The sequence below is a fragment of the Oryza glaberrima genome, chromosome 9 (genome assembly GCF_000147395.1).
Source record: "Oryza glaberrima chromosome 9, OglaRS2, whole genome shotgun sequence".
NCBI lineage: Eukaryota > Viridiplantae > Streptophyta > Magnoliopsida > Poales > Poaceae > Oryza > Oryza glaberrima.
The window spans coordinates 9,263,976-9,276,702 of record NC_068334.1 but is presented as its reverse complement, the minus strand read 5'-3'; the positions used below and the strand labels follow the sequence as shown (position 1 = coordinate 9,276,702).

The window sequence follows — 12,727 nt, the reverse complement described above, 5'->3', positions numbered from 1 at the left end:
CAAAAGTTTATATATCCGATTCAAATTTGAATTTGAATTCAAATATATTTTATATAAAGTATTTCTATACATCTAAAGTTTATACACCTAAAATTTATAAGTCAAAAGTTTATATATCCGATTCAAATTTGAATTTGAATTCAAATATTTTTTATCTATAGTGTTTCTATACATATAAAGTTTATACACCTAAAGTTTATAGACCTAAATTTTATAAGTCAAAAGTTTATATATCCGATTCAAATTTGAATTTGAATTCAAATATTTTTTATATATAGTATTTCTATACATCTAAAGTTTATAGACCTAAAGTTTATATATCTGTTTCAAATTTGAATTTGAGTTCAAATAATAGTTTATAATAGTTTATAGACCCAAAGTTTATAAATAAAAAGTTTACATACCCGTTCCAAATTTGAATTTAAATTCAAATAATAGTTTATAGACCCAAAGTTTATAGGTCAAAAGTTTACATACCTATTTCAAATTTGAATTTGAATTCAAATTCAAATATTAGTTTATAGACCCAAAGTTCATAAGTAAAAAGTTTACATACCCATTTTCAAATTTAAATTTGAATTCAAATATTTATGGTGTAGTAGAAAGAGAAGAAGGGGAGGAGAAAGGGGGAAAGGAGGTAATGTACTGTACAGGAGGAGAGGCAGGTGACGGGACGATGCGATAGGATAGTCAGGGTGATCAGCATGCATGTCAAAACGAATGTCCCGTCCGTCAAAAACTTTTCAATTCCAACCTGCTAGTCCTTCCTACCAGTACTAGCCGTTGCTACTCTACTATTTGTAACTCCTATACGCATATTGTATCTATGGATGTGTTTAATTCTTTAGGTGTAAAGATTTCAAAGTACACGAACGTACATTTGATTTATTAAACGTAGATTAATAACAAAACAAATTGTACTGTACAGGAGGTAATGTACTGTACAGGAGCGATCACCCGCCCATTAGGATTAGCCATTGGCAGCGGTCTGGTTCATTTGGGCTGTACCGTTTATTCGAAAACAACACATAAGCGGGCAAAAATGTTGGTTTGCACTACAATGCTAGGTGGGCTAATTTGGATGGAAAGAGTACACCGGAGGTCCCTCAACTTGTCATCGAGTTACAAAATCGTCCTTGAACGGCAAAACCAGATACAACACGTCTTCTAACTTATAAAACCAGTGCAAATTAGGTTTCTCGGCGGTTTTGACTTCGGTTTTTGTCCGACGTAGCAGCTGACTCAGCGTGAGAGCCACGTGCGTCCCACATGTCAGCCTCTTCTTCCCCTCCCCACTCCACGTATCTTTCTTTCTCATCCCTTTTCCACAAGCGACGGTGCCGGAGTAGCTGGGCACGGTGCGGCGGGCTCGGGCGGCGGGGTAGCAGCTGGGTGCGACCGCCAAGTCCTACGTTGCCATCGTCGCTGAGAAGACCAACCCCAACAGCAGCGTCGCGGAGGACGAGGTCACCGTCACCGCATCAAGTCCTACGCCGCCGTCGCCGCCGAGAGCCCGAGAAGACCAACAGCCGCGCCGAGAGGGTTAGGGCCAAGGCCGCTGCTGCCCCTGCCTCTGGGGAGGACAAGAGGGTAGCTGCTTGGACATCTGGGGCCCTACAGGGAGCGCCTGTCGCATTGCCGGTGATGGCTGGAGCTGCGGCCGTCGGCGCCGTCGTGGCAGCTATTGCCGTGGTGATCTTTCTCCGCCTCAAGAGGTAAACAGGGTTCACTATATCGGTTTAGTGGTTTTGATCGGGGGTCACCGAAATCCTGAAATTTCGAAAATTTCGTTCCGAAATTTCCAAAATTTTGAACAAAATTTAGTTGAATTTGAACAAATATTACCCAAATTCATGAAAAAATTGAAAAATTAAAAAATTTCGGCCGAATTAATATCGTTTCAGAGGGGACCGAAATGACCGAAATTTTGGAAATTTCGGTCCAAAATTTCCAACCCTGGAGGTAAACCGGTGATCTAATGCACAGGAAGTTTTGCTCTGCTGCGACAGCCTATGAAAGATTTGATGAGTTTTTTTTTGTGATGAACTGATGATGGTAGAGTGCTGGATGAGAATATATGACTTCTATGAGCTAGTTGCTTAATAGCCTACAGAAACATAGGGATCTGAACACTTGTTATGTTCCATGCCTGTTTTTCCTTTTATCATTCTACCTGCTTCGGTGGTGATGCTAAATGTCTGAAACAATTTGTGATGCGTAACTGAGGAACGCCGAATGGTTGCTGCGGCTATGCTTGTTCTCCATTCTGAGATTCTCATTACTTCTTACTGATGGTTTGCAGTTTGCATATCTGGAGATGTGCCCATATATTGCTTGATGATTTTGAGATATCCTGTTTTAATGAATGGATGAAATGAGCTAATAAATCTGTTGCCATATGTCACAGTTGCTGCACGGCCCCCGCGCCCGCCCTTCCCCGCCGCCGCCGCCCAACTCCTCCACCGGCAGCTGCCGTCCATGCCCAGGCCCAGGTCCACCCCGCCGATCGCGCCCCGCTCCGCCACCGACGGTCGCGCCCACCTCCTTCCCCGATGGCGGTGGCGGCGTGGGAGGACGGGCGTTACTAGCGAGCGGCGGTCCATGGCCGCAGATCGGCGGTGGTGGTGGCGGCGGCGTGGGGAGAGGCCCTCCTGCTCGCCGCCGCCTCGTCGCCCATCACCAGCCGCCGGACTCCCACCTCCTCCACCGGCCTCCTCCCCCGCCACCAGCCCTGCCCAACTCTCAGTTGATGAGAGAAGTGAGAAAAAAAAGAGGAGAGAGGAAGAGAGGTGGAGAGGTGAGGGGGAAGAAGCTGACATGTGGGACCCACGTGGGTCCCACGCTGAGTCAGCTGCCACGTCGGATAAAACCGGAGTTAAAACTGCCGAGGGACCTAGTTTACACTGGTTTTGTAAGTTGGGGGACGTGTTGTATCTGGTCTTGCGGTTCAAGGATGATTTTGTAACTCGACGACAAGTTGAGGGACCTCCGGTGTACCTTTTTCCAATTCGGATCGTCGTGATTAGTTGCGATTTTGATGGGTCTAAATGGGCTGAGCTGTTTGTTCAAGAACTACACATAAGTGGGCCTAATATTTGTGGGTCAGTGCAAGAAAGTCTAATTTATGTTTTTAAACTGTAAAATCGGGTATAATGCATCCTCCGACTTCTAAAATCTGTGTAAATTAAGTCCATCAGCTGTTTTAATAGCGGTTTTAGCTGGCGTACGTAGCACCAATATGACAAGTTGACTTACTTACGTTGTTCCTATGCGGTGGTTATGTGACGCCTACGTGATATCATAGAATCCACATATCAGTGTGCCTCTCTTCTTCCTTCTTTCCCTTCTTGCCACACATCCCCCGTCCACTGCCATATCATGAGTCCGCCGCTGGCATCGCCCTATAATGTCGCCACTTGTAGCTATTCGTCTCTTCTTACATTCTCGCTACCTTGACGACCCATAAGACGAGCACCACAGCAGCGCAATAGGTTGTCGTGCCCGAGCAGACGCAGCATGCGATAGTAAACTTATCTTCAGGAGTTAGGACTGGAGTGGAGTTGTAGCACAGTCTAAAATCACCTTCACCTCTCTAGTTCATTTTATGATAGCGCTTCACGTAGCTCCGCTCTTATTTTAGGTGGAGCTGAAACTGTTTGGTTGAGAACTGTGCCAAACAGACCCTAAGGTTCAAAATTTCGGATTAAAATTTTTTGAAATTACTTTGCCTGAATTTTTTTTTGGATTTTTTCATTTTCTTTTTTGTGAATTGCATGCACGTGTTAGTTAAACACAATTTTTGAAATCATTTTCCCCAAAACTACATACACAGTCTATGATTCTACTAGGGTAACCACAATGTATATAGCAAAAGTAGCCCATATAGATAGGACCCATATATGAACTATAACTATTGTTATCTTCACAATGTATATAAATATCAACTAGTATTAGGAGGAGAGAGGAAATAGAGACAAATAACATATCCTATTACTATAAAGTTATCTCCCACTAACTACTTAAGCTTAACATGCAAAGATGCCACATCATCATCCACTAATTAACAAGATGCCACATCATCATCCACTACAATCATCACATTTAAACATGATGCAAACATGCTATATCTTTATAGTTTTTATAATTTAAGAGCTTTTCAAACACAAACATGTTAAATTATCATCCAACATAATTCACATAAAACTTCAATGTATATCTTTATTATATTTTATGATATCTTATATACTTATAAAGTTCATCCTCACTTAGTTAGTGCTTAAATGATTAATCTATGGTTCAAATTATCTTTTTCCTTTTTCCCTCTAATTAAGTCATATCACATCAATTGTTTTTAGCCTTTAGATGATTAATCTACGGTCCAAATTATCTCCCTACTTTTCTTCTTCCATAAGGTCATACCACCTTACTTTTTACGTTTGAATCACCATTGTACATGCTATTTAAATTTAAATTATCATAAACCACATTAATTTACTTAACTGATGTTATCTAGCTATCTTACACATTATTTTTTTATTGTTATCATACTAAATTCTCGCAGCAATGCGCGGGGTTTCACCTAGTTTTATTCTATATGGGCAGCCCATATGCAAAAGTTTAGAAGAAATCAAACTAATATATTGATGCAAACAAATTAAACTACAGTTCTGATAAATAGTTTAGAAGAAATTAAAACATAGTTTGAAGTTTGCTTACTATTTTGTTAATTAGATGGAAGAGAGAAAAAAATTGCAGCAATGCATACACTTAGTTAGTGCATGTGCATGTTACACGAGAGAAAAATAACAGCCAATACTCAGTGCATGTGCATACTACTATAAAAAAAATACTACTCCATTTGTCCCCTAATATAAGAGATTTTGATATTTTACTTATACTGTTTGATCACTCGTCTTATTCAAAAAATTTGTGCAAATATAAAAACCCAAAAGTTATATTTAAAGTACTTTGGAAAATAAAGTAAGTCACAAATAAAATAAACAATAATTCTAAAATTTTTTAATAAGATGAATGGTCAAACAGTAAGTAAAATGTTAAAATCCAGTATATTAGGGGACGAAGGGACTAGCACGGAGCAGATATATATGATGTCCTATTTTATGCGAGATCGCTAATTAGCGATTGCCCGCGGACGATCTGTTTTTTTCACCATTTTTTTGGCACCATATATTTTTTTCTTTTTATATACCTAAAATTTATACATCTAAAGGTTGCACACCTAAAAATTCGAATTCGGATTTAAATATTTTTTATATAGCATATTTCTATACATGAAATTTATACGTACGAAGTTTAATGTATATATTTATAAGTGTAAAGTCTATGCATATGAATATATTTTTAAGAGTATTAGATTTTTTCTATTTTGTTTTATTTTTCTCTAACTTGTTTTTTTTAAAAAAAATATGGTGCATTAGGAATGAGAGAAGGGCGTGTTAGCGGAGGGGCGGGGGTGCGTGATCGTTGTGGGCGATCACCGGCCATTAGACCTTCACGATTTTCTATCATTCATCAGCCCTTCGACGTCTAGTCGTCCCCATCATTTGGAAAAAGTACATCAAAGGTCTCTCATCTTCTCATCGTATTACAAAACCGTTACTAACCACAGAACCAGATATATGTCATCCCTCATTTTACAAAACCGGATAACCATGGGTCCTTAGGCAGTTTTGACTTTTGACCCAGTTTTGTCCTACGTGGCAACTGAGTTAGTGTGGGATCCACATGGGCCCGTACGTCAGCCTCTTCTTCCTCTCCCCTCGCTCTTCACCTCTCTTCCTCTCTCCACGAGCGGCAACCGGCGAGAAGAAGTGGGCCGGTAGGCCAGTGCGGCGTGCGCGACCAGCGGGGGAGGAGCTGGGCGCGGTAGGCCGGCTGGTGGGGATGTGGCCGACGGGGCAAGGCAGGAGAGGAGGAGGTCCAACGGTGGCGACAGAGGAGAAAGGGACTCTCCACACCAGCCGCAACTCCAGGCGCGGAAGAGCTACAAGTCACTTCGTTTCACGGCCCTCCCCACACTACCGCCGCCACCACAAGCCACCACCGCCAAACGCCCTGAGCTCCTGCGAACTCACCGGCGATGGCGACTAGCGGCAGAGAGAGGTAGGAGCGGCTGGAGCGAAGAAGGCCTGCGGGTGGTGAAGCGCCGCCACCCTCACCGACGACATGGCGAGTGTGATTCCGGAGAGTGAGATGGGTGCTAGCGATGGCCGACGAGCAGCGATGGTGGTGAGACAGAGAGAGAGAGATGGCACTACACCATGACATAGTGCCTATGACAGTGCAACTACCCTAGAAAGTTGTTTCTGTGGCAGCTCATCTGCCAGGAAAAAGCATTCCCGGCACTAGTTAACTGCCCTACAAAGTCCTGTAGGGAATGCCTTTTGCCTGCAGGTATCAAATCCGCGGCAGTTATCTGCCGTAGATACTCTAAAGCTTTCACGGCAGATAATATTGTCTCCGGCAGTCATCTGCCCTAATTACTGAATAGCTTTACCGGCAGATATTTGGATGGTCAGCAACTTATCTGCCCTACAATGTATACATCACCGGCAGATAGTATGACACTAGCATATTTGCATCCAACAGAAAACACGGATTCCATTGTCCACACACAGCAACAAACAATTCAAACATCTTTGATACGATTTCTTCTATCTACAAGTTGAGACCAATTCAAGGCTTCAATTATTTGAATACAATACATCAGTTCACAGTTATTAACACATTCCAAATATATTACAACCAAGTCAATGATACAAGACCATGTTGGTCCATACAAGCAATAGTCATCTTTAGCTATCTCATAATCATTCCAAAGCTCACTGAAAACTTCACAAAATCCAACTAAATTTACAAACGTATTCAGAGATATATGTTTTTAGAATTCATTGTTACAAACATATTCACAGACATATGTCAGAATCATAAATTTTTCATGCTGACAACCAGCTGAAGAGGTGCACAGATCAAGACTTGCAAAAGATGTACTCATCTTCAGAGCAATGTTCAGGCATTTTCCATTCTGGCAGCTACAACAGAACATAAAAAACTCTTTAGCTCCAGGTTCATTTAATAATAAAAAAGCTCCAGGTTATCCCTAACCAGGGCACTCAGGGCTTCTCCTAGCTCGACAAAAGATTAGGCCTGCTATCTAAATTTGAGAAACACATGCAGATAATAACTCATTTTTTGTCACACATACACATAATATCACTGATTTCACTTATATCACTGATGGTTCATAGCTTCTGTTAACATGAAAGAGAAACCATTTTTGTTTCCATGCAGCAACCATGATTAGTGGTAATGACAGTAAATGGATAATAATATGGATTGGTGAAACCCTTTCGAAAAAAACCGTGCCATTTGATTAAATAGACGGTAAAAAAATGGATAGGATGAAAAAAAAAAGTATTTTGTGAAGACATTGAAGGATAGAATGCAGCTGTTCAAGGAAGAAACTTACAGTTGATTTAAAAGCATAAATATGTGCATAGAAGCTATATATTCTATCCGATTAGTTACATGAATAGTTCAAGGAAGGATAACATCATGGTTAATTTTGAGAAAATCATAACTCTATCTTCAGATTTGTGCAGAACCTTGTTGAAATGGTTCTGTTGATACATAGAATATCAACATTCTCTGTTGAAAATCTGATATGATTAAACTGAATATTCAATGTACCAGATTATATTTGTGAATAACTGGAAAAAAAGACTTCAGTATATCTCCATGCACACAAATGCTGTGGGATAAATTCAAGGTCAACAGCAGTCTCTGTATATGACTCAAATAGGGGGATAAAATCAATATTCTCAAAGATATATGGCTGTCCCTAGAGAGTAGTAGAAACCCTGAAAAAAATTGACAGCTCTATCAGTCCTATCAATAGAACAGGTAAAATAATACCTGAGAAGCTATTAGCTAATAGAAAAGAGCCTTCAATAGTAGACTAAACCTTCTCGCTAGTGAGATATCTATCAGTGCATTAAATCAGTAAGAGATAGCATTACAGCTATGTGCACTTTGTCGTAAGATATCTATCAGTACATATCATTCAGTTTCAGGGACATGCTCAAGTTCAGAGAATCATTAAGAACTTGTTTTCAGCAGTAAATTCAGATTTCAGACACTTCCAAAATGATCTGATTTTATTCTTTTACTTAAAAGATTAGGACAAATATGTATTAGGTAAAGATGGTTAGCAAAGAAACCATGAAAGATTTATTAACCAGTTGTTAAAGCTCAACTTCATACAAAATTATAATATAAAAAGCATGAACTTCCATAAATAATCTTCTTTGTACCAAGTAGAAAGCCTGCTAAAAGTTCCAAATTGACTGGTCTCTACCCCCGAGAAAATTAAGCTAGAGTTCTATGGATATTGGATAGCATTTTCACCATTAATATTGTACATGCATGTCCAAATTGACATCTAAGATCATAATTCAGTTAAGAAATATGTACCTCTAGTATTTAGGCATTCATTGAAGGGTCATCGAGGAAGTGTACTAATTTATGAAGTCTCAACCATATCAAAGTAGGATCTGCATTAGAAAGAAAAACCAGATCACATTACTCATTTCCAAGGCTGCATTACGAGAACTCCAAGTTATTTCAAGGCTCCAAGCTATTTATTTAGCTCACTTTTTACCTGAGTTTTGTTTCAGTTCTTTTAGCTTTATTCTTATAGCTAGCAAAGGAAGAGCAGGCCCTCAGGATTCTATTTCAACCAAAATATTTAAGCTCAGCGCATTGTTTCAGCATTTTAAATCAACTGGCCTATGATATAAATTGGTTCTGCAAGCTTAAGAAATATAACAATCGTTAAGGCTGACAAGTTGGTTCAACCCATCAATCATTTTACATCAGTAATAACAGCATGGACGAAAACGAGCTAACATAATTCCTGACAGCCTGAACTGCAACATCAAGATTTACATGAAGATATGAACCAAAACAGTGACCTCACTGGCTTGTCGCAATCCCCTCACGCCCAACCGTAAATCAATCGATCCAGAGCAACAAAAACTATAGTTACCTCGTGGGCGAGGTTGGGAGCGGCGAGGGCGCGAGGCCGGCGAGGTGGACGGGGAGGACTGCGTGTGACGGCGACGGCGGTGGCGCCGATATGACCGAGGACGAGCGTATGCCGGGTGATGTGAGGAGGAAGGCGTGCGACGTCAATGCTGATCTGGGTGACGCGGCCTGCGACGGCGAACTTGCGGCGGCATGGACTCGAGCGGGGAGGGGCGGCGCGTCGGTCGGCGGGGACAAGATTAGGGTTAGGGTGAGAGGGTTGCACGATTTCGGGATAAGAAAAGGAAATCACGCGATTGAGATCGGTGGCGGCGAGACGACGGATGCAACAACGGCGGAGCGGCGGCAGTCGAGGGCGGCGGCGACGGCGGTGGCGCCGCGTGAGAGGGAGAGATTAGGGTTGGAGAGGGGGGCGCGATTGGGGAGGGGCGGCGGCGCGTGAGCGATAGAACGGGGGACCGGGGGACTGCGCGCCGGGGGGGGGGGGGGGGGGGGTGCGCAATCGAGGGAGTTGGGACGTGGAAGCGATCTGGACCGTTGGGATTTCACCGAGATGATCCTGACCGTTCCATAAGGAATGAAAGAATGAGTTAATGAGTGATGAGTGAAACTATTTGTTGAATTATAGGGTATAAGATAAGATAAGAAGATTTATGATGATAATTGAACACATGAAACAATCCTATTATACATGCATAAATTCATTCATTCCAGACGAATTCGAACACTAACAAAAACACGAAAACTAACCAAATTTCCAACCCAACCCCATCGATACACGACGTGTTCTAATCAGTTTTGGGGATATAATCAAGTCATTGATAAAAAAAATTCACATATCCATCCATGAGGAAAAAAAAATCAAACCACAGATTTGGTATAACCCGAAGAATTTCACCTGAACAAGGGGATTTCCTCGGTGCTTCCTTGATCTCGATGCAATGGGTTGTGCTGAAGAAGGATAGGCGAAAGAAGAGGAGGCGGCAACGATTGGGAGGAGGTGGGGAGGAGGCCAACGAGCAGGGGAGGCATCGGGGGTGGAGGAGTGAGGAGTCGATGGCGGTGCGTGGAGTCAAGGTGGCGGTGGAGTCGAGGGTTTTGGAGGCGGCGCGGATGGAGTGGAGTGCAACGGCTGAGTGCGGAGGAGTCAACGTCGCAGAGGGGTGGAGCGCGTGGTGCGGCGGCAGTGGCACATAAGGGTGAAGCACTAGAGGAGGCGGCGGAGGAGGTGGGGAAGATGATGGAATCAACTGCAGCGATGGGAAGGCGTTGGGCGGAGGAGGAACCAGCGTGCGGCGGCGTGCAGGTGGAGATGACGCGGATGAGGAATCGGGTACGGCACGATGGGAGTGGAACCGTGTGTGCCGCGGATGTTGGGCCCACGAAAATTTCCATGCCTTGGAGCCTTGCTCGGCCTGCCAATATTTTCGGCCCGCCAATATTTCCTCAAACAGTTCACTGTGAATTTGATTTCCCAGTAACTAAATTCCCGGCAGATAAAGTGATCTCTTAAATTATCTACGGCAGAACAATTGACATGTTATATTTGTCCATTGCCGGCACTTAATTTGTTGTCCTATTTTTTTAATTCCCGGCTGATGAGATGATGTCCAAGATTATTGCCGGCACTTGATATATTCCCGGCAAATAATTCGCTACTAACTTCATTTTGTTGCTGGCAGTTAAGTGCCATGAATACTAGGTTATGGTGTAGTGTAGATGTGGCAGCGACGATAATAGTGTGGATGGATGCGACGCTCCTCGTCGGGCTTGTGGCACCTGGGTGGTGGCGTGGATGGAAACGGCGCTCCGCGTCGAGCTCAAGGCAGAGAGAGAGGGAAGTGAGGGGAAGAGCGGCGTCGGCGGCGGCATCCCTTCACGCGGAGGCGACAGAGCGAAGGATATGGAAGCTAGGGAGCATGATGACCCGACCACCGATGTGGAGGCAGCGGATCGGAGAGGATGTGGACAGGGCGAGCGTGAGTCTCCATGGTAGCCGTCGTGCTCCTCCCACGACTAGCGCGGCTTAACCTATCTCTTTGCGACGCCAGTCAAGCTCGGTGATGCCGTCGTTCGTCCCCCGCCACCCACCAACTGTGCCTAGCGCACTGGCTTGCCAGCCCAACTCCTCTCCGCCGGTTGCCGCCCGTGGAGAGGGGAGGAGAGAAAGGAAGAGGGGTGGAGAGGGGAGGGGAAGAAGAGGCTGACGTGTGGAGCTCACATGGGTTCCACGCTGACTTAGCTGTCATATAGGATAAAGTCGGTGTCGAAACCGCCCAAGAATTTAAAGTGACTCGGTTTTGTAAAATGAGAGATGAAATAAATCTGGTTTCGTGGTTGGGGGACAATTTTATAATCCGATTACAAGATGAGAGACTTTTCATGTACTTTTTCCCGTCAATTAGACTTGAGGCGGGCCGTACTTTGATGGGCCTAACGCTAGCTGAAGAGTCGCTGACAAGAAGACCCGGGCTCCGCGCTGGCCGCCGGTGGATCCACACCTGTAGCGGCTCGCCCCACATCGCGCACAGGATGTGTTCGACGAATTGCCTGACCGGGACAGCGCCTCGCATATACGCATCGGACCTAGCCTTCCCCCGGCATGTGCACTCCCGCGCCGTGCAGCTCGGGTTTTTGCTACAGCACGTTCGTGCGGAGTGTTCTGCAGCTCTGGTACGCTTGTTCGGGCGGCGCAGGGAGACAGGCGCCACCCTTGGTGATTGTGAGCTCGGTATCTCTCCTCTTCCTCTGTTAGATATGTCTCGTCATTACATGATTCGTCTTGTGCTGATTTCTGTTGGATGTTTATGCTAAACCTGAAAAGTTATACAGAGAGACATGTTGGAATATCACTGAACATAACAACTGGAGATCATTTTTGTTTTACTACCCCAATTTTAAAATGTATAACGTCGTTGACTTTTTCACAACGTTTGACCATTTATCTTATTAAATTATAAATATGTAAAATTATAGGTTAAGATTATATTTTATTTGATAATAAAATAAGTCACAACACAATAAATGATATCTATATAATGTCTTTAAATAATATGAATAGTCAAATGTTATGCGAAAAGTTAACGACATCATATATTTTAAAATGGAGGGAGTATCTTGTTGGAGGGCAAGCTCTCCCAGGAATTCTTTGATTCATTCAGATTTTATCATTATAACAAGCAATACAACAACAAGATGACTCAAAGGATGAATTCTTTGCATCTCTCCCATCTCCACAAGTACTACCTTTTGGCTCCATTTGCTTGTCTTCTTTGGCCTAACTGGTTTCCTCCACAGCTGCATAGCTCTGTCAGAAATTAATTTCCTAAGCAGGGTCCTTAGCAAGTAGATTGTACTTTGCATGTTATAGAAAAAAAAAAGAGGTCATTCTACATTAATTGGATGTCACTTGAAGCCGGTTATGTCTCCACAATGCAACATTGTCGCAAGCGTTGGATTATGCGATAAGACATATTGCATAGCCAACTGTTAATGAATGGGTTTGGGCCAATTGTGAAATGCTAATATATAGTCCGCCATTATTTGGAAGGCTTCAAATAAACCTGGTGACTGGTGAGCCGGCCGGCCAGCCAGACAGCTACCCCGCTGTCTTGCAAAATTATGGCTATAGCAGTTCTCCCAAGCATCAGCAATGGCAGCA

The 12,727-nt window shown here is 43.2% G+C and overlaps 1 long non-coding RNA gene across 1 annotated transcript; it reads right to left on the bottom strand.

Moving 5' to 3' along the window:
* Positions 1-6,730: 6,730 nt before the first annotated feature.
* Positions 6,731-9,531, bottom strand: LOC127783926 (uncharacterized). The gene is made up of 3 exons (XR_008019395.1): positions 9,068-9,531; positions 8,494-8,573; positions 6,731-7,052 (listed from the first exon to the last, which is right to left on the bottom strand). It is a non-coding gene; the product is annotated as an uncharacterized LOC127783926 (long non-coding RNA).
* Positions 9,532-12,727: the final 3,196 nt, after the last annotated feature.